This window comes from Chroicocephalus ridibundus, chromosome 6 (assembly GCF_963924245.1).
Source record: "Chroicocephalus ridibundus chromosome 6, bChrRid1.1, whole genome shotgun sequence".
Lineage (NCBI taxonomy): Eukaryota > Metazoa > Chordata > Aves > Charadriiformes > Laridae > Chroicocephalus > Chroicocephalus ridibundus.
Window position 1 is genome coordinate 33,964,344 of NC_086289.1, and position 20,281 is coordinate 33,984,624.

Sequence of the window (20,281 nt, forward strand, 5' to 3'; positions counted from 1 at the left end):
GAAGAATTCAGTGTCCTCAGTTGATCGCCTTTTCATTTGTGATGTTCCAGCGAGCCTGAAATTCTTCACTCCATCCCTATTCCCCAGTGCATCACGTGCATTTCCAGCTGTTTATCATCATTCCATAAGGCCAGCAACATGTCAACATCAACAGCTGTGTTCTTCTCATCTGCTACTTGTATTTGAACTCTCAGAGTTTTAGCCACTGAAACTGTCAATCAGCGCTGTTCCGACACGGCACGTATAGCTTTTCCCTAGAAGCGGTTCCTCAGGAGCTCCATATGTCCTCCAGCCAAGCCATGACAAGTGTGTCACTGGGTCACAGATGGAGGTAAAGGAAAGAAAGTGTTACCCCCCACATACCCTGTGCCTACGCTTTGCTGTATAATCACAATAACTAAGCAACCTGTTGCAGAAGTACTCATCGGGTGGACAGAATTAGTAGCTACTCCAGAGACAGAGCTGGGACATGCTTATGCTGTGGTTTTCAACCTCTCTTCATTTCCAGACCTCTACTTCCATTTTTCCAATGGAGGTTCAGACCCAGGTGTGGAAAGCTGCTGTCAACAAGGTTAGTTTTCCCCCTCATTAGCCTTCACAGACTCTCCAGTACATCCCACAATCCCTCAGGAACCTGCTTCCCCCAGGCAGGAGAGCACTGGCCCAGACCTGGGTAAAACTATCCCAATAGCCTTTTTGCAGTTACAGTGGCCACTCCTCGCTTGGGAACGGCCCTTCCCGGTGCTCTGACATTTTTAAGCTCCCCTTAAATGACTTCTTTCCAAAGCCTCCCTCCAAGGTTTGGCTCTGCGCAAAACATGTCAGCATCTGATAAAGGCTCAAAACAGAAACAGAATGGTATAAATAGAAATTAAGTAAATTAGGAAGAGGTGCCAAAGCAGCAAAGCCCTAATGATAGCCGTGGCTGCGTGTGCATGTGCAGTGTGGCTTCCAGCACTCACCAGAGTGCCAGGCTGCCCCTCAGTATTCTTAGAAACATATGCATCTGCTGTGTCACTGGCACTGCCTGCTCGGCCTTGGACGGGCTTTCGCATCTTCTCGCAGACTCTTTAGAAAGCTTGGGTTCATGCAGAGATTTGTTGCCAGAGCCCCAACCAAGCCAGCAGCAGCCTCTCGGTGGCTGGATATTTTTTCCACGCTTGGTAAACTGTGCTTGTGCCATCAGGTCAATGCAAATAGCCTTACTCTCCCTCCAGACAGATTTTGTGGAAATTGTGGTCTACCTGGGCTGTCAATTCAGAAATGATAGGATATGGTTTATTTCCTTCATGAACCAAATGAGACTTGGGCCAGATTCCCAGATGGTAAGAATCAACATGACTAAGGTGAAGTAATTTGTACCACCTGATGGTCTTCATTATAGCCAGCACTGGAAAGATAGAGCACGTCATTTGCTACTTATTCGTTATTGATGCTGGTTTTCCATAGGGCCGTTGATCACAAGTGAATAGGAGATAAATGGGTGAGAGCCATTCCCGGTAAGCAGCATGACAATGGTGGGTTGAGGTCCTTCCAGAAATGGCAATGGTTTTAAAATCACGTGTGTGGTGCTGGGTCTGCTAAGGTAGCCCTTAGCCCCTGGATTTATGCTGATCCAGATTGCCTTGTGCTGAATCTTGTCCTGATGCCCCTGCTTGGCTTGCAGGTATGGAGGGGGGGGGACTCTGGGGCAAGGGAAAGATGATATTTGTTCTTCTGTGAAGAGCTGTTGGTCTCCTGAAGCTCAGGGGAACTGCCAAGTACGATCAGTCAAACTGGAGATCTTCTTTGATGCTGCAAAACAACTAGTGAAACTGTTAAGCAGTGTTTTAGGGAAAGGTAACATCTCCTGCTTCTCCTGTTAGACCAACTGATAAGCTCAGAAAAACATGGACAAGGTTTTGGGTATATGGTTCTATGTAATTAAAAGGAGCGCACTGAACGAATGGGCCTGAAGTAAGGGAGGCAAAAATAGAAACAGCCATCTGTCAATATGCTACTGGACGGCTAATTGGGAAGCCTCAGGTCTCAACTGCTAAATGTCCTCCCTCATTTCCGTACAAAATAGCGACAGCAATAGCAATCTGTCCTCAGGGACTGGGCACAGCTCAGTGCAATGGGGCATCTGGGTGAGCTCCCCCAGGGAGCTTCTGCAGCGGGTAGGATGCTGCTGTGTGTGCCAGGAGGCGTTTCTGTCCTGAGGACCACCATCTTCCTGTGGTCAGGCAACAGGAAAAATCCCCATGGCAGAAAAGGTAGGGAAAGGACTTGGGACGTGTTCATCTCTGTTGTCACCGCCTGCTTGGGCAGGAGAATTTCCTTCACAGTAAACAGCACAGCTGCAAAGCCTGAAACAGAGAGGAGGCAGCCCAGCTGGGGCAGCTGGATTATCAAGATGAGACCCTTACATTACCTCTACAAATAGTATTTGAACATTATAAATATATATATATATATGTAACGTGTATTTAATGATTGATTTCATAGCCACCACACATGTTGGAAACATCATTAATGCGATGTTATAGACAGGAGCTAGTCCAAATTAAAGGCAGGAAATTCCAAGGTATTGTTCTTATGGAAACTGTGACAGCTGAATTATACGGGCTTGTTAAGGAACTAAAGATAACCCCATTCAGAGTAGATAAAAACATTATGTATGAGCAAGGAAACTGAATTACAATTGCAGTGGGAGCCGTAAGTCTGAATATCTTGACTGTTGCATGCAGTAAATGGAAACTCCACCATGCTGTTATATTAATTTGGCACTTTTTATTTAGGGATGAATCTTGAAATTCTTTGCCTTACAACTCCAGTGGAGGTAATGGAGAGTTTAAAATCCAGAAGGACATGGGGATTCAATGGGGTTCGTGTAGGTGGGATGAACTTCCATCTTGATTGTTCCTTCTGTTGTGGTTTGGTGGCGGGTGTAACTGTGGAAAGCATCCTGTGTCATCTTTGGACTTGCTGAGGGGAGACTGCACAAGTTGTAAACAAATACTGGAATTCATTTTATGCTGATCACAGCCTCTTCTTCTGGGACAAAAACCATGCCAGGATCCTGGAGACCAAAAGCAATCTGTCGGCATCTATGGCACACATCAAGGGGCCAGTACCCCTTCCCACCGCTGCACGCCTGTGCTCATGGACAGGGGCACTCTCAGGCTGTGAACAGCCTCCCAACGGGATGACCATGGGGATGAAGGCCTCCAACATATCTGGCTGCCATGTGCCATGCTGCACCCTTGCAGCTGCCAGAAATTCGGGTTGGAGGAGCATCTCAGGGGGAGCACTTTGGGCTGAGGAGAGCATCCTCAGGCAAGGTCACCATTATCTTTTTTTGGGGACCACTGAAAGAGGCAATGGGGCTTGGTACCTGCTGCCCCTGCCGAGTGCCCCTCCCGAGGGAACGTCCCGGCAGCCGCTAACCCCTGCTCCAGGTAGCCAAAGCGAAGGGACGCCTCTGCCAACAGATTTGGGAGGGGATTCTCTCCTTTTAGCATCAAGTCAGAATTCTACAGTATGAAAATCTGATGAAAAAAATGTATTTCAGATGGTCATCCAGTATTTGAACCCTGGCATCAGTGCACTGGCCGCGCTTCTGAGACGCAGGGGAGCAGCTGGTCAGTCAGGCTCTCTCTGGGCTGGGGCGGGTTTGGGGTCTACCCCAGGTCTGGCTAAAAAAGATGGCTGGGTTTTCCGGGGTGGCTAGAGGAGAAGGTTTTTTTCTGTAATTTTATTGCAACGCCCCTACCTTGCCACTAGTTTTCCTCCTTCGAGACAGTAATCAGACTCTAAGTTTTGTTGCCATAATGTTACGCACGTGGAATTTGAGACATTTTGCTTCTGCTTTGCTTTCTTTTAATCGGGCTTGCTTGAAATGTCATATTTAAATGAGAAAAACAGCAAGGCTGTGGAAATCTCAGCTGTAGACTGTGAGGCAGAGCTTGGCACGAGGCAGCGGCACTACCTGAGATCTCTAATTGCCACCTATAAATATCAAATATCAGTACGTTTAGAGAAGGTGAGTGCAGAGGACAGAAAATAGTTTTCCTGTATGCTGTAGTATGATTCATGCTTTAAAGATCAAGATTAAAAGTCTCTGTTAGGTTCCCAACTATGATTTTATTTTCATTTACATCAAAGGATATAAGAGCCTCCAAACCCAGTATTTTTAAAAATAACTTAAAACATACTGTCTGGCAACGCAAGTCCCAGTTAGTGCAGAAGCAGCCAGGCTCTCCTCATATAAAGCAAATAACTGAAAAAAAAAAAAAATCAGAATTAAAGAAATACCTTGTCCTCAATTTAACTCTGACAGTTTGTATTGTATTTTTGTTTCAGGAAAAAGGTTTTATGAAATGTCGGCCCTTGCAGCCAGGACGTAGCCCTGGGTGATACGCCCTGCAGATCAGCCAAAACCATGCACCGTGACAGCTTGTGCAAAGGCTCAGAGCCTGGATTTGAATTTTCGGGCTTGTTTGTATTTCAAAAGCAAAGCCACCAAATTGCATCTTGGACAACCCTATGCCAGTGCAGGTTTCCTCAAAACACAGCCCAGGTTTGATCAAAAGGTTCCCAAGTCTGCAAACCTTTTGACAAACCCGACAAATGTTTACACTTTCAAAGTAAACCCCAAAACAAGTGCATTCGCATGGTCTGGCATCTTGCTATGGGAATTTATTCCCCCCTCCCCTTCTTGCCAAAATCCCCTCTATGCCCTGGGACTGGGCTTTCAAGGCGGGCATTCTAATATTTTTATTGATAAACACACTAGCAGGCACAAAAAAGAAATATCTATACCCAAACAAAATATTTAGCTGTATTTGTAAAACCCCAAATAAAAAGCCATTTTGTACTTTGGTTTAATTTAATGTCCATTCATGTGGATCAGGCTGCACAGCGTTCACTTGTCCAAACCGCTAAGATAATCCTTACTGCGTACAGAAATACAATTTAATTACGGAGCAATAAATATTGTGTCTTTTTTTTGCTGTATGCATTTTTTTTTATCAGCAGACAAAAGCTGACATTTATTTTACTGATAGCCCTATATTTCCCCTCCCGCTACCACCGCAGCAGAATTTCCCTTGCCCAAGGAAATTGAGAGGATCAGAGCACATCTGATGTTCCATTAATTTAAAACGGCTGCCAGGACTTGCATATTGTAGCAGCTTTAAAGTGATTGAATTTGGATTATTTCAAACTCTGGAAAGTCCTGCCTTGCCTGACAGAGGCGTATCAAGTGACAAAATAAAATACGGTCCCGCTACGAGAATATCTGCGCGTACATACATTCTCTTCCCCGCGCACACAGGCAGATTAGAAGCAATGGAAAGAACAACCCTAATTTTTTATTTATTTAATTTTTTTTTTTTTGTTGGTAGCAGGCCCCTTTTTTAAGCCGTAGCCCAGCTAAGTGGAGACACCTGGTGTTTGTTGCAGCAAATTCACTAAAGCCATGCGAAAGGGGGAGAGGAGGAGGGTGCAGGGTGCCCTGCCCTGTGCCCCCTGGCAGGGTCTGTGTGTGTCTCTGCCCCCCTGCCAACCTGGCAGTGCCCCCCATGCCCAAGAAGCTCTGTGTATCAGAAGCTTCACCCTGTCAGGTGTTAAATTAAAGCGCTGACGTAGGGGTAATAACTGTTCTGCAAGGCTCAGCGAGCGCCTTGTGTAACGTCGTTCCAAAAGCCGAAAAAGTTTACGCATGGCCAAAGGAATATGAAAGTTTCACTACAAAAGAAACGCTGTGGCTGCCAAGGCCTGATTACTCATAAAATCCACAGCATTATCACCATCCATCACTGCCGTTCTTTTAATGACCAAACTAAAAAGAGAGACATCAAAGTTGGGGGGGTGGGGAGCGGGGAGGTGGTGTCGCCGTCGTTTTTTCGAGAGTAAGGTTCCCTAAATAGAGGACGAGTACTGGAGCTCGACAGATTTTTTTGACCAAAAAAATTGAAAAATCATTTGAATGAATCACAAAACATATGTTATGTTTTGCTGTAAAAGCCATGAAGTTTATGCAGTGCTCTATTATGGTGACTGCTTGGCTTTTCATGCATTCCTAAATTACCATGTAATCTAAAACCTTGTTTTCAGCTGCTCTATATTGGAAAGTCCCTTGCAATAATCAGGATGATTACAGGCTGGTGCGGAGAACAAAACTTGTTTGTATTATTGCAAATAAAAATGCAGTTTATCAGAATTTTTACCTTTCAAGGGAAAAATAAAAATAATAATAATAACAGTAAACTTTCTCTTTTCCCTTGCTGGAAATATTTTAAGCACGGAATTAATTTTGGCCACTCTACGACTTAAAAACACATGGATACTTGGTGTAAAAATACGTTTCTTTCCTGTAGGGACTTGACTCTAATTGGTGTGCCAAAACTATCTCACAGAGATTTCATTGTCTTATCTACTTACATCATCTTAATGCGATTTTATTTTACTTTGTCAAAGTCATATTAATGTAAATGTGTTCTTGATAGCAAACAGAGTTCTTTTTTATGCTAAACAGGATTCAGCTGACTCTAATAAAACAGCTTGCAATCCATTAGACTATAACTGTAATATAGTTATTTTGTTTCCCAAATAAAGACCGTGTCAGAAAGCTGTATAAGGATTTTTGTCTTGTTTTTCCACAATAATTGCTTGGGTGGGGTTACAGTCTGATCTTTAAATGAATAGTATCGCTTGGAACAAACACTTCATATATCTTTTATCTTCCCCTTGCAATACAGTTCTGAGTTTTCTTTGAAAATGCAAAGCTACTTTTCCAGATAAGTCATCAAAATGTTTCCAAAGTATTTTAACTGCCAGATTAACTATATCTTGAATACAAAGATAGATGGCTTACATTCTTTATGCAGAAATCTTGCCAATGCATAGCAACTAGCAACAAATTAATTTCTTTTGCAACAGTGGGGGAAAAAAAAAAAGAAAAAGAAAACCCTGCTTTGCTATGCAAAGCTCAAAAAGGTAAATAGGTATTTAAAAAGAAAATAAGGTTACTCGTTCTGAAAGGGTAAGCTGTAAGCGAAGAAAGAGGATTATAAACGTACATTTGCTTTCTTTACAGAATCCGCATTCTAGCCTTCTCTTAATGCATTCAGCTAATTAAGGACCGCAGTGACCTTGTGGCAGATTTTGAAATCTAGGAATTTCTTTTTTATTTTATTTTTATTTCTTTTAACGCTGCCTCCCCCGCAGAGCTTAATACAATCTGTTTCGGGTCAAAGTCTGTTTATGTCAGCAATGTTCATACTACACAACTAAAATGTTTTAATGCATTTATCAACTGGAAAATATTGCAAACATTTCATTTCCTTTGATACAGACACAAAAAACCCTCTGCCTTCATTGCAAATTCTTGTTCATATGAATCACTCTGAGTAATATTTGCTTTAACTTTCGTGTGGTTCTACAAACAGCCTTTATATGGCTGGACTTCAAAGCTGGTAGAAATAAAGGTTAGAAATGTGATAGGAGTAATCTATTATTAGGCATGAAACATTAAACCACTTTTAGTTATAAGCCTTAAAACCTGAATAATCTGGGTTTTTAACTTGCTGCATATTTATTGTGTTTTCAGTTACTTAAGTCATTTAGCGTGGAGGGACTGTTTTGAACAGAAATATTTTCCATAGGAATACGAACCACAATTGGGTTTAATTTTTCCTAATATTTAATTTAGAAAAACTGCAATATTATAACAGACGTCTCCTATGTCAAAGCTGAAATACTCTGCTCGGTGTTTCTTGCAGTGTAAAATTAATCTCTTACCAGCACGCTGACCCGAAAGGCAGGTTTTAGTGAAATAGGCATGGGGTGAAGGGAGGGGGGTGGGAAGATAAAAATCTCCTTCTTCAAATAGCAGGGAGGGAATGGGGAAAAAAAAAATAACACAGAGGAATGTCACAGCCTGCCGTTGACATCAAATGGCAAAAACCGACCTAAAAGTGTGTGTCTGTGAGAAGTTTCTGTGACCAAAACCCCCCGCTTTACCTGCGGTTCATCCCTTGCTGCCCCCACGGTGGGGGGGGATGCTGGTGGTGGCTCTGCACGGGGCATCGCTGGGGAGGCAGCACCTTGGGCCCGAGCGCTGTCACCGTCCCCCCTTCCCTCCCCTTGGGGTAGCTGCAGCTCAAAGATGGTCCAAGAGGAGGTGCATGCTGTGGAGGGATCACTGTGGGTCTGGGGGCCTTCCAGCCGCTCAGCTGGTGGGGGGGTAGGTAACGTTTTGTTCTTGGTTAAGTTTGTGTACTAATACAGTAGATTAAAAATAAGCCCGACAGTCGAAAACACGTAACAGTTCAAGCCAAACAGGTCAGCCAGAAATAAACCATCATTTGAAATCCACAATTTTAAATCCTCATGAGCCTGGGAAAGCACCAGGGTGCAGCCTGGGACCGATCCTGGTCCCACCAGCACCACTGGGAATTTTACCATTGACAACACCAGACCTGTTGCCTTTTTCTGTTAATTTCAAACCTAAAAAATCCATTTTGTTTCCTTAGGTCACACTGTGCCAAGTTACTATGGCCGCTGGCTTTCCCGCTGCCCCACAGAAGGTGGGACAGGGGCATCTGCCGCCTGTCCCCAGCCCCTCGTGGGGACATTGGCCACCTTGGCCACCAGGAGAGAGACTGGCAGGGAGACCTCGGCAACCTGGAGAACAAACCCGAAACATCAGGCGGAGCGGGTAATATTCAGATTTACAGCATGTGTGTGGGGATGGCGGTGTCTCCAGGCTGCCCTGCTCTCCCACTGGTTTCGGGGGGGGTTGAGGAGTTTGGTGGCTTCCCTCACAGCCGCCGGCGGGACGGTCCCGGGGAGGGCGCAGGGACAGAACCCAGGGTCCCACTTGGGCCGGCTCTGAGGGAGGAGGAGGGGAGGGGTCTCGGGGCCATTAGACCGACTGGGTGAAGTCACCCACATGTGAAATCCGGAGAAACCCAACAAGTGGCGCGGTGTTGGGAACGGCTCACTCGGCGGCCATTTGCCCGTCGGGGAGTGGAAAGCTCCGTCTGGCCATTTATATTTTGGCCGGTAGGAGAAAGGAGGCACACCCGCCCACCTCATTAGTATAAAAAAAAAAAGTCATGGACAACAACGTCGTCTCCACCTTTCCTCCTCCCATGCCGCTCCAGCACGCCGGGTGCCGAGCCAGCCCGGTTTAATGGGTTACCCTGCGGCCCCCGGGACTGCGGCACTGCGCAAGGCTGCGCAGTCATGGGACGCGCGTGAGCACGAAGCAGTAACAGTTGCCGACTAAGGAGCGAGAGCCCTGGCCAGCCGCAGCGAGAGATGTGAATATTGCTGGGGAAGGTGAAAACATAATTGAAACCGTTTATTTGGGGGGGTGGGACAGCACGAGGCGATAGTTTCTGAGCAACAGATACCTGTAATTCACTTGTCCTGGTCTTACGGACTTTTAATTTGCCCTACAAATTGGGTTAGTTGGAGAACGTGTAAACACCCAGAACTGCACGGGGCCATCCATTAAACATTAACTTATTGTAGACTTAAAAAAAAATCCCACTCTTCTGATATTAAAAGCATAAGGGGAGAGAGATGCCAGGCTAGTGAATGAAGCCAGCTGACTGCTGAGAAGAGGCTATGGTTTTGCTCCACAGCTTTGCCGTTTTCAGTAATCTGACTCACTGAGGTATTTTTAGACACAGTAACAACTTCCATTGTCAAGTAATTTTTTTTCATTTGAATTTTCCTCAAATTATGCTGTCCTCTCGGCCCCCAGATTCCTTTCTTCAGCGGGGCAGCGCTGCCCTCCACGCCCCGAGGAGGAAGGGGAGCCGTGGAGGACTCTGATGATTCGGACCACATGGTGGAACAAGATAGATCTCAGCGTCAGGTTGGCAGGATATTTCCCTTTCTTCAAAGGTCTCCAAACCCAGCGAGCTTTTCTTTGATATCTTTCCAAATGGATTTATCAGCATTGGGGCATACATTTGTTTAGATTGTTCCTGCAGGGTGGGACTTTCAAAAGAGCAGAAGAGTGCCAGGTGCCAAATTCTCACCAAGTTCTCCATAAAGATTTCCTCAGCTCCCTTTGAAAATCCTAGCTGTGCTCCCCGTCGCTCTGCGCATCCCTGCTGGAAAGGTGCCCATGGTACCCGCACAATGTGGGCACAAGGGATACAGGAAAGATTGTGACATTTCAAAAAACAGGCAGAGGAAGAACTGGCTCTAGGCAGAGGAAACACGTGAAAATGTGGAGGTTGAGGAGGAAACAAAGAGGGAAACGGAAACCAAACTCCCTAGACCCATCATCTTTCTTTTTCCTTTTTTATCCTTCCTCTCTGTTTGCTATTTCTCTCAGGTTTTCCTCGACGCATCTTAGTCAAAGAAAAGGTGAGCATACGCTGTGCATCCAGAGCATGGGCAGAGCTTGGGCCCCGCCGACGAGATGCAGGTGACTCGAGGGCGCCAGGCTCTCGTCTGGTCCTCCTCTGGGCTCCTAAAGAAAAAGCAGAGGCTGCTGCCCTGGGGCAGAGGCCATAGGGAAGCCAGAGGTTTGGCAACTGGTCATCTTAATGTACTTTTCATAAAGCAGTAGCTAAGACCTCACTAATTTTAATGCAGTGCCCCAGGAGGAGATCTATAGGGAGCTGCCTAGAAACATTCCAGCTAGGAGCTACCGAATAGCAACCACACTGATGGCCAAGCAAGGACTGCCAGAGCGATTTGTTCTCCTGCCCTGGGGAACGGGCCTGATGAGGGCTGCTTGGAAAGGATGTCAGAGAAGGAATTCTTGGTTTATGAGTAAGGAGATACAGCGGCTATTCCTGATCTGTTCTAGGTGCGTTAATGATTTGCGAGCTGCAGCAGGGTTTGTGCGTCCTCTGCTTTTTTTGCAGACAGAGATGATCTTTCCAAGTTCTCTAATACCATACTTGTAGTCACGTACCTGGCTGGTTTTTTTGAAATGGTAAGTACCTAGAGATTGCCGAGAGCCGCAACGTGTCTTAAATCTAGTTTGTCCTTACTGCTTCTTGGTTTCGAGACAGAATTTAAGATGTCTATTTTGCCCCCAAACCCCCATGGCTTGGTCTTGGCATGGAAAAGTGGTTCTGCTAAGGTTGGTCTTACATCACGAGCTAAGTAAGCCTCAGCACATCCCTTCTCATCCCACATGGACCCAAGGATTAGGTGTTGGCTCCCTACTTCAGCAAGGCCGGGCATAGACCTGGGGCAGCAGCCGTGCCTGGAGCTGCTGAGGAGGACAAGGGCAGTGGGGTGCTGGGGTGGGGAGGCAGGGCCCCCGGGTCTGCGTCACTCGCAGAGAGCCGTGGGGCAGAAGGGAGAGCCTGGAGGGAGCTCTTGGAGAGACTCCCCAGTTTGTCCCAGGGCCAGCGTCTGGCCGGGGAAGTCCTCAGATCTCGGCACAGGAGCTGGGTTTTGAAAGGAAGTTGGTTAGGCTCTCCTGGCTGTAAGCTTTGGGAAATCAGCATTTCCCTTTGGTTTATTTCAAACATTCAGCGACCAAGAATAAGATAGGGGCCTTTCTTACGTGTTTTGGAGACTGAATAAAACATACAAGTCTGCTAAAGTCCTTTGCCACGCACAATCAAATCAGCATTGCAAATCTATCTGAACGTGGTGCTCCAGCATCAGCCTCCAGATGACACGTAACGCGCTTGTGGTTTGATGGTCTTCACTCAAAATGCTGGCTAAAATATTTTTATCCTTAGATTTATTTTTAGAGTTTATGGTTGAAAGATTTCAGCTCTGGGCAGCCCTTCCCGTGGCTTTTAGCAGCGACACTTGCAGTTGTGTTTCACATAATTAAACAGCCAACAATACTTAATGAAGAAATAAATAACATCAATAAAGTAGTAAATAATTATATGCAGGCAAACACCAAAGACATTATCCATCAGGCAACAGCTGTGAGCATTAGTTTTGATTAATCAATAATGTTGTACAATAGGAGCAGGAATGCTGGCCAGGCCTCTGGGGGAATCACCTACGCTTTTCTAAGCAGCAAGCGTTGTGATTTTAAGCAGAACTTTCAGCAGAATCCTTAATTAAATGTAACAGCCGGGAGCTCCTCCGTCAGCAAATGCCCCACTTCTCACCGAGAAGTTAAACGCGGAGTTTAACCAAGACCGACTTAAGGCCTCGTCTGTAGTTCGGAAGGTTTGTTGGTAGGTCTGTGTCAGGGGGATGCTATGGGGTATCACGTCCACCAGCGAAGGCACTGTCTGGCTGAGGGCACTTGTATTGTGTATCGAAATGTAAATACGAATGAAATTTTGCACACATGCTGCGGCTCCGCGCCGAAGTCAAGAAGTCTGGTTCATCTTTAACCGTACGTACCTCCTGGACGGAGAAGCCTTAACGACGCTTTCAGGAGAAATGGATCTCCTTCCAGGCACATCCCTCTTCCCCGGTGCTCTAGCCAACAGCCCATTGATTTCTGCGGAGCCTCTGTGGGCAGCAGCCCCGAGCCATGCTGAGGAGGTTCCTCTCCGACCGTTGGTCAGCCAGACTGCTGCCTTCTTCCTTTCCTTTTTATTTTTTTCCCTTCTTTCATGTATACAGAGCTGAAAAGAATGCAAGCCTTTCACAAAGACTGATCACGGCACTAGATCCCAGCCTAGATAACAGGCACAAGGTTTTATAGCCCTCACCCCAGTAAAAGAGAAAGAGGAGAAGGGACGGGAAGGGTTTCTAGCATGTCGGGGACAGGTTTCCGGAACTCACGCTCACATCTTGATGGCTTGTTCCTCATGAAGCTGATCACTGACGTCTTCTTGGCGTCTGAATAAACAACAGCACCACATCTCTTCCAGCGTACCTCCAACCCTGGTGACACCTCTCCACCAGCACAAGGAGAAAGAGGGGAGCGAAGCGAAGGGCTGTAGCTGGGCTTGAAGGATGCGAACAAAACAGAGGTGCAGACCCACATCTGAAGGGGTATTTTAATTCTGTGCGATGGCAGATGCACGTAGGAATTTCACGAGCGTGAGGCACAGGGGTTCGTTGAGCTAGAAATGGCAGCGCTTCGGAGAGGCATGGACAGGGAAAGCCCTCAGCACTTGTTTGAAACTGGAGGTTTGTGGAAGGCAACAGAGGAACCATTTGCACTGCTTAAAAACCCAAACACTTTCCAAAGATCCGTCTTGGAGCCTTTTTTCCCAAACCCTATAAGAGGGGGGACCAGGAACAGAAATCTTCTCGCATGATAATTGCTGATAGCGCAACAAAACCCAGAGGGTTTCCTTACCCTCTTCTCGACATGCAGGCGCTAATAAACCTCTGTGATAACATTGATATTCCTGATAGTCTCTGCGGGCTCCTTCTCCCAAACGTGAATCTCACCATCCTCTGCGAACCCAAAGTAAATTTGTGGGTGTTTAAAGGTGTAGCCTGTCGGCTGTGGCACCGCTGCCTGTTCCCAGCCCCTCTTACCACCCTTTTTGAAAGCACCTGCCAGCTGGGGTACGGCAGCGCTGACTGCGCTCCTGGCGTCTGGCGTGGCAAATAGGCATTGCCCAACCCACGTGAACCCAGTTCGGTCCCAGATAAACGTGAAATCAAGTGAAAAGTGCTCACGGTTCCTCTTCAAGATCAGAAGACAGGATTACAGGTCTCCTCATTCATCCATGGAGTTCACGGACCCCGTTTGGGTTAATCATCCCTCACGACGTCTGTGACGCATCCAGAGGCACCGACACATTTCCCTACGTGGATGCTAAGGACGAGGATAAATCGAATATGTTTCCTGCAAAATAAAATCTCAGTTGCATGTTTTTAAATAATTAATACAGTGTAGGTAACCTATAAAATTAATGGCTTTTCCTTTCCCTAGAAGACAGGAAAGCGTATCAATGCACCAAAGGTACGGGCAGGGTGTGGGGCAGTGGGAGCGTGTGTGTTTACCTCTGCTGGCTTCAGGACAGTATTTACGGCAGGTATTAATCTGTTCAATGAGATAAAATTAAAAAAAAAAATACAAAGAAAGAAAAAGCTTTTGGTAAGATATGGATCTCTCTGCAGAAAAGCAGCGTCTTATTAACAGATAACATATATTGACTTGACTTCAAAATAAATCCTTTTTCTATGTCCAATTATGAAGTACCTTAAATAATAGTTTTTTTTCCTTAATTGGAAGAAGGTTTCTGCGGACCTTTTTTTCTCAAGCAGACGATATTTGGCATCCGGTGAATTGCATCAGATAAGACAAGTGGATGATTTTCAGGTATTTCTCTGCCGTCCTGTTATTCCTGCTTGCTCTTATTGAGCCGGAGTCCTGTGTTTCCAAACCCGGGAAGGGCAGATCTCAGCAGGCCGCCCCCTTTCTCGCCATCCCGAGCCTGCGGTTCCCATTGATGCTGCTCAAAATGTGTTTTCCCTTGGGTTGCTGTGTGCTGGTTATTTTCCCTGTGGGGTGGCAGCGATGCTCCCGGTGCGTGGTCCAGCTCTCGCATCGCCCTCGGCCCCCAGCCCTGGGGCTGCCACCTGGGACCTCACCGTCCCCTGGCTCGCTGAAATTCAGAGTGTTGGGAGTCACATCTTGTTGAAGGGCCCTGCCATTTTCGGAGCCTGTTTAGATTGCAAAGCTAGGTAAAGCACCTCTCAAAATCATTATTCAAATGCGGCATATGTTTTGCTGCGAATCTTCGGTAGAACTCTTTCCAGTGATTTCCAAAATAAATGAGACTTTGCATAGTACTTTTTCCGTATTTCACATTGCCTTCCCGGCGTTGCAGCCAAGGCTTCCTTTTAAAGGCATGTGCATGAGATTATGCAATCGTAGTATTCCGGATACCCAGAGCAATTAAAATAAATCAGGCTAGGTATAATGAAGATGAGCCAAAGCATCTGTTTCTCAAGAGGATTTAAAAAAAAAAAAACAACCACCAACTCTCTCTCATCCCCAGAGGCTTGGATCCATGGTGGTTAGACCTCAGAAATTCTTGTACTTTGGACGTGTCCAACGCTCGCTTGGGTAAGGAAAGGAGTTGGAAAGGCGAAGAAGACAGGCTCTCTGGTACAGCAGATATCTGCGCTCCCTGGAAGCAGCGGCTGGATAAGCCCCTGTGTTTGGCAGAGCTGGACTTGCAGATCAATTCCTTTTCCCTCCTGGTATTTTAGTTTGACGCGTGTACCTGCATTGAGAGGAGGAGGAATGAGTTCTGCCTCCTCTCCAGCGCTTACCAGGCCAGTCTTACGTTTATAATCTGTAGTTACTTCAGCCCAACCGCAAGGCCGGTTGGGCAGGAGGTGCCGAAATGGCCGTCCCCCCTGATACCAGGGACCGCGGCTGCCCGGCACAGCGGAGCACTTGCCTATCGAGCCGGTTGTCCTGTGAGGCAAGAAGCAGCAGCCTTCAGGCCCAGGAGCTGAGGTACCAGCAGCTGTTTTGCTTTGTTCCTCCTCTACTGCCGCTTGGCGCCAGGTGCCGAAAGCCTTTTTCAGGCAAAATTTGGGTAAGGCGAGTTGCAGGGCAGCCCCCAGCGGAGTGTTTGCTGCTCTGCCTCGAGTAAGCGCGCAGGTAGGAGCAGGTTGATGGCAGCTTCGCCAAAGGTTAAACGCTGCTGAACTGCGCTGGATGATGGACTCATCGTTTTTGTCACATTTGTAGCTCGGATAAAGGATGAAGGTACGGGAATAAATGCGCAGAAGTGACCTTACAGGGGAAACTCTGGGTGTGGAGGGAAGAGGGAGGTCGTGGTGGTGGACGCACCAGCCCCGTGTCCTCCAGCTGCAAGCGCGGGACCAGCCAGCAGCCCAGTGGGTACAGGGAGGACTTCAGGAGCTCCTTCTCTGTGTCACTGCATCTCATCCTAGTGCTGTTAAAAAAGATCCTGGTAACCGAGAGGTCAAATGTCCTTGCATGAACCAAACAGGGAAAAACGGAAAAACTCAGTCCCAAAACAGAAGAGCAAGAGCTGCCATAAGAACTTGGACGTGGGCAAGGTATTCAGAGTCAAGGAGGAGGTGAAGTCCCCCGCTTTCAAATGAGAGCAGGGCAGAAAAAAGCAAATTTTGGGTTTGGCTGGTGCATCCCTTGCCTGGGAACGCCCCCCTTGCCCTCCCTGGCAGCACCGGCTGCTCCCTCCGAGATAGCCACTTACCCTCCTCCGGGGCCCACCAAATTTATCTAAAAACCCCATTTTCTCAGAAAAAAACCCCATGACAGCTAAGACCTGTTAAGTGGAAAGAGGTCAGCTTGTTTACTTAAACCGATTTAAATCTGGCACACCAAGAATAGCAACTTGCCTTGACCACTGACTTGGGTAAATATGGCCTGGCATTCTTAGAGACGAATATTTCCAGCTATCCCCATCATGCAGGGATATATATAAATATATATATATATACATATGCATATTTTCACTAAAAACAGTTGAGGTAAATTATTTGACAGGAGCTGGATGTGAAATGGCTGTTGTGCGTGTTTCCAGCGCACCATTTGCAAACTGAAGCCCATCGAAAGCCCCACCAGGCGACGTCCCCTTCCGAGCTTTACGGTTAAAAAAAAAAAAAAGAAATAGTTTGGTCGTATTTAGGATTGTTTCCAGCGGAGAGATTTTATTCGGGATTTTGTGGAGAGGCAGCTATTTCTAGCAGATAGATTAGCATGTTTTCTGAAGTGATAGAGGCAAGGAAGGCTAGCCGGGGATAGCTCGCTGGACAGTGACGGTATTTCAGCTTTGAAATGACAATTCAGCCCTTCCGACTCCAGATGAAATGATCTCCGTGGCCTCGGCTCCCTCTTTCTTTCGCAGCCGGCCGCGCCACCACCGCACGTAACAAGGCATAATTTTACATAAGTAGAAGACTGCGCTCTGAGCCAATAGACGAGTCATACCTGATTGAATATTGCCATTTCAGAGCCGCCATCTAATCACATTTTTCAGGCTGTGTGAACAAAATAATGTTGTTATAATTACACACGCTGTTTGTGTGTATGCGCGCATGTGTATTATATATGTGTAATGACATTAGGATGATAATATAGCTGTTTCTATTAGCTCTGCGGTATTAATAAGGTATGACAGAAAGTTATTTGATACCATTTGAAATCCCACTTGCATTTTCATATTGCTCTCAGATGTAATTCAGGGACTTGATTTTTATGAGTTATGGCTCTGATGTCACTTGTATTTTTGCCCGTAATAGGTCCCACCGGAGCAAAATTCATCAGACTCAATTAACAGCCTCTGAAAAGTGTATCTTGGTTAGCAACCCATCAGGCGGAAACAGCGCGGGCTCTGTTTCAGCTGACCCATGGCCCTGTGCCGCTCTGTGACACCAGCTTCCCAGGTAGCGGCCGCCGCAGTTTGCTGCTACCGGGAGAGTTCAGCAAATATTTTTGGGGCTGCCGAACCGCCGGCTCTTCCCGTCCCACAGCTGAATCCCTTGTTACGGGGCTCCCAATGCTCTGCAGCCGGCTGGGCACCCTCCTAGTTCCTGCATTTGCAGGTGGTCCATCCCACCACAGTCACTTTTTAACCTCTCGATACTCGGTGGTGATTATTTTTGTTAACCAGCCCACTCCGGGAGCCCTGGGGCAGCGGGGAGAGAGCTTAAAAACATCACGCCAGGATGACAAAAAGAAATGGAAGGTAAATAAGAATAACTCCAAAAGCACGTATGAATTAAAGGCTGGGATTTGAAAGCTGATCTCAGGTGGGGTTTTGTGCTCGGTTAGGTTGCTGATTGGGACTGGGGGATATTTTGGAGGGAAGAAAAACGCTCTGACTCCTGGTATTTTTAATGCTTTGAGCTGGTGATTCAAATGCCTGATCCAAAGGGCTCCCAAAGCCAGAGACTGGTCCCAAAACCCACTGAAGTGACCATGGAGCCTCCCAGCAACTTCAGAGGGCTTTGCATCCCACACCACGCGCCCAGCGGGAGCAGGGGCTGGCATCGCCCTGGCAGCTCCGCCGCTGCCCTATCTCCCGCCCCGAGCGCTCCCGGAAAGCCCCTCTGCCTCTTAAAAGCCTGGAAGAGAAGGGCTCCGAGCAGACAATGAGGGAGCGAAGTAAAGCAGCCTAAAGCGGCGCCATCCATCCGTCCCCACGCGGGACAGCCCGGCTGGCAGAGGGGGGGTCAGGCTGGGTTCCCTCCCCAGTGGAAAACCCAGCCTGGAGACTCCAACCGCTTCCTGTCTCCCAACATGCCCGACCACAACTATTTTTAATTGTAAGGCATGAAAACGAAGTTATTCAATAAATTAACGCTTCAAATGCTTTTTGGTTTAACCTTGGCTGTTTATTAGGACCAGTCATTTTTTGGCTTTTATGCATTCATTTCCAGCTACCGCTCTGCCTGATCCCCATCTTATTTCCTTCGGAATCTACAGATCTGCTGTTGTTATCATTGCTGTGTTTTATGCTTTTGCATTACTTTATTGACTCGGCATACTGTAGGCTGCTTTTCTTGTCGTCTTTTTTTTTTTTTTTCTCCCTGCACTGAAAATAGCCTTTTATGAGAAGCTTAAGCAAAAGCCTGGAATGTCCAAAGGAAAGCACAGAAACATTACGACATTTTGCACATTTCTTTTGGCCAGAGAAAGATACAAAATATTCATATGAAGAAACTTATCCAGTGCCTGCAGGACAAAATCCAACTTTTGATTATATGTGGAATTTCCATTTCTGCTGTAAACAAGCTGTGTATTTTATTTTTTTTTATTACTAGTATTATTATTTTAAGTATAAAGAGTTTTTTGGGGGGGAGAAGGCTCCTATACAATTGATGTCGGAGCAATGATGAACACGCGTACCACGGCAGCCGGGAATACGTGCTCTTCTGCACTGCCACAGCCTCCGTTGCTGGCCCATTCAAAACGCCGCCGATACGAGAAACTTCAGCAGGACGCTGACGATCCCACCAGGCAGCAGAACTGGCCGAAGGGACGCGTGGGCTGGGGGCTGGAGCCGCGGGGATGGAGAGGGAACCCCTCCTTTTGCCTGTGCTGGGCCCCCTCCTCTGCCCCACGGATGTGGGCGGGTGGCAGGGAAGGGACCTGCGGGGCGATGGGCAGATGGCCCCCACGCACCTCGTCCTCCTCTGACAGCTCCATGCACCTTTGCTTCTAGCAAAGCAAATCTCCACCTGCGGCAGACAGCGTCCCCTGCGCGTGGGGACTGGCCCTTGGGAATCGCCTTTGCTGGTGTCTCAGGCGCGAAGCTGGGCCACCAGCTCACACCGGACACCAAACCTTCAGATAATCAAAGCTCGGTGAGAAGGGACCAACCTACTCAGGGGACCTCTGAGACATTCTGGGTCTTGAAGTGAATATCAGCTCATTCCACCACCTGAATTTTGGCCATAGTTGTAACCCTTACGGATGTAAAATCAAGTACGGACGCTGGAGTCGAGCTCCCCCAGAATCTGGAGATGAGATGGAGTCCTGCAGGAGGTCGATGCACCAAGTGACGGCTTGGGGTCATGGTGCATAACCCCTGCCTGCCAGCTTGCCCCAGCCTCTGCTGAGAGGACCAAAACGTGCCCTTGCCTGGTTATCCAGCCTCATCACCTTATACACAACTGGTAGCAGCCGTAGTGCCGTGGCTTGGAGGGAAGGACGGGGCTCTGCAACAGAGCCGTGAGTGATGCTCCGTGCGGGGGCTCGGGGCCACCACTGAGGTTGCTGGCAGTGCCCGGGCCCCAGCTGCTGGGGAAGAAGCAGAGGGATTTGGGCACAAATGGAAATGGGAGGTTCTCTTTGCTGCTTGCTTGTGGGAAAGGAGCAGCCCTACCTGCCTGAGATAAAGAAAATGAATAAACAAATAAAAACCTGTTTGTGCCCAATATATTGTAACAATCGTTTGAGGACGGTTTTATCTGTATGAGAATATAACCCTGATTAAACATGCCAAGGTCAGTGAAAACAAAGGTGAATTGCTGAAGAAATGTGAGTTATTCCGGCCGGGAGTTCACTGGGGGTGAAAGGGAGCACCACTCCCCGTTCCGTGGGGATGTGCCCACGTGTGGGTCTCCCTGGCGTCACCTCCCACACCTGCCCAGCCCCTGCAAAACATCCTCCCCCGGGTGGCTGAGCTCCCGCGCACAACGCACCTGGCTTCAGTGGCTGAAAGAGCTGCTCTCCACAGCTCTCCTCAGCTCTTCTGCTGGGTTTGCCCACCCAAGGCACGCACCAGCCACCGGGGCCGGGTGAAAGCCCAAGCACTGGTACCAGCCCAGGAGCTCCAGTGCCTGCCCTGCAGCTCCTGAAGCCCTAGGAGAGCGCAACAGCTTTCCCACAGCCTGAGCTCCGTCCGGCCATCTTCATCTCTGG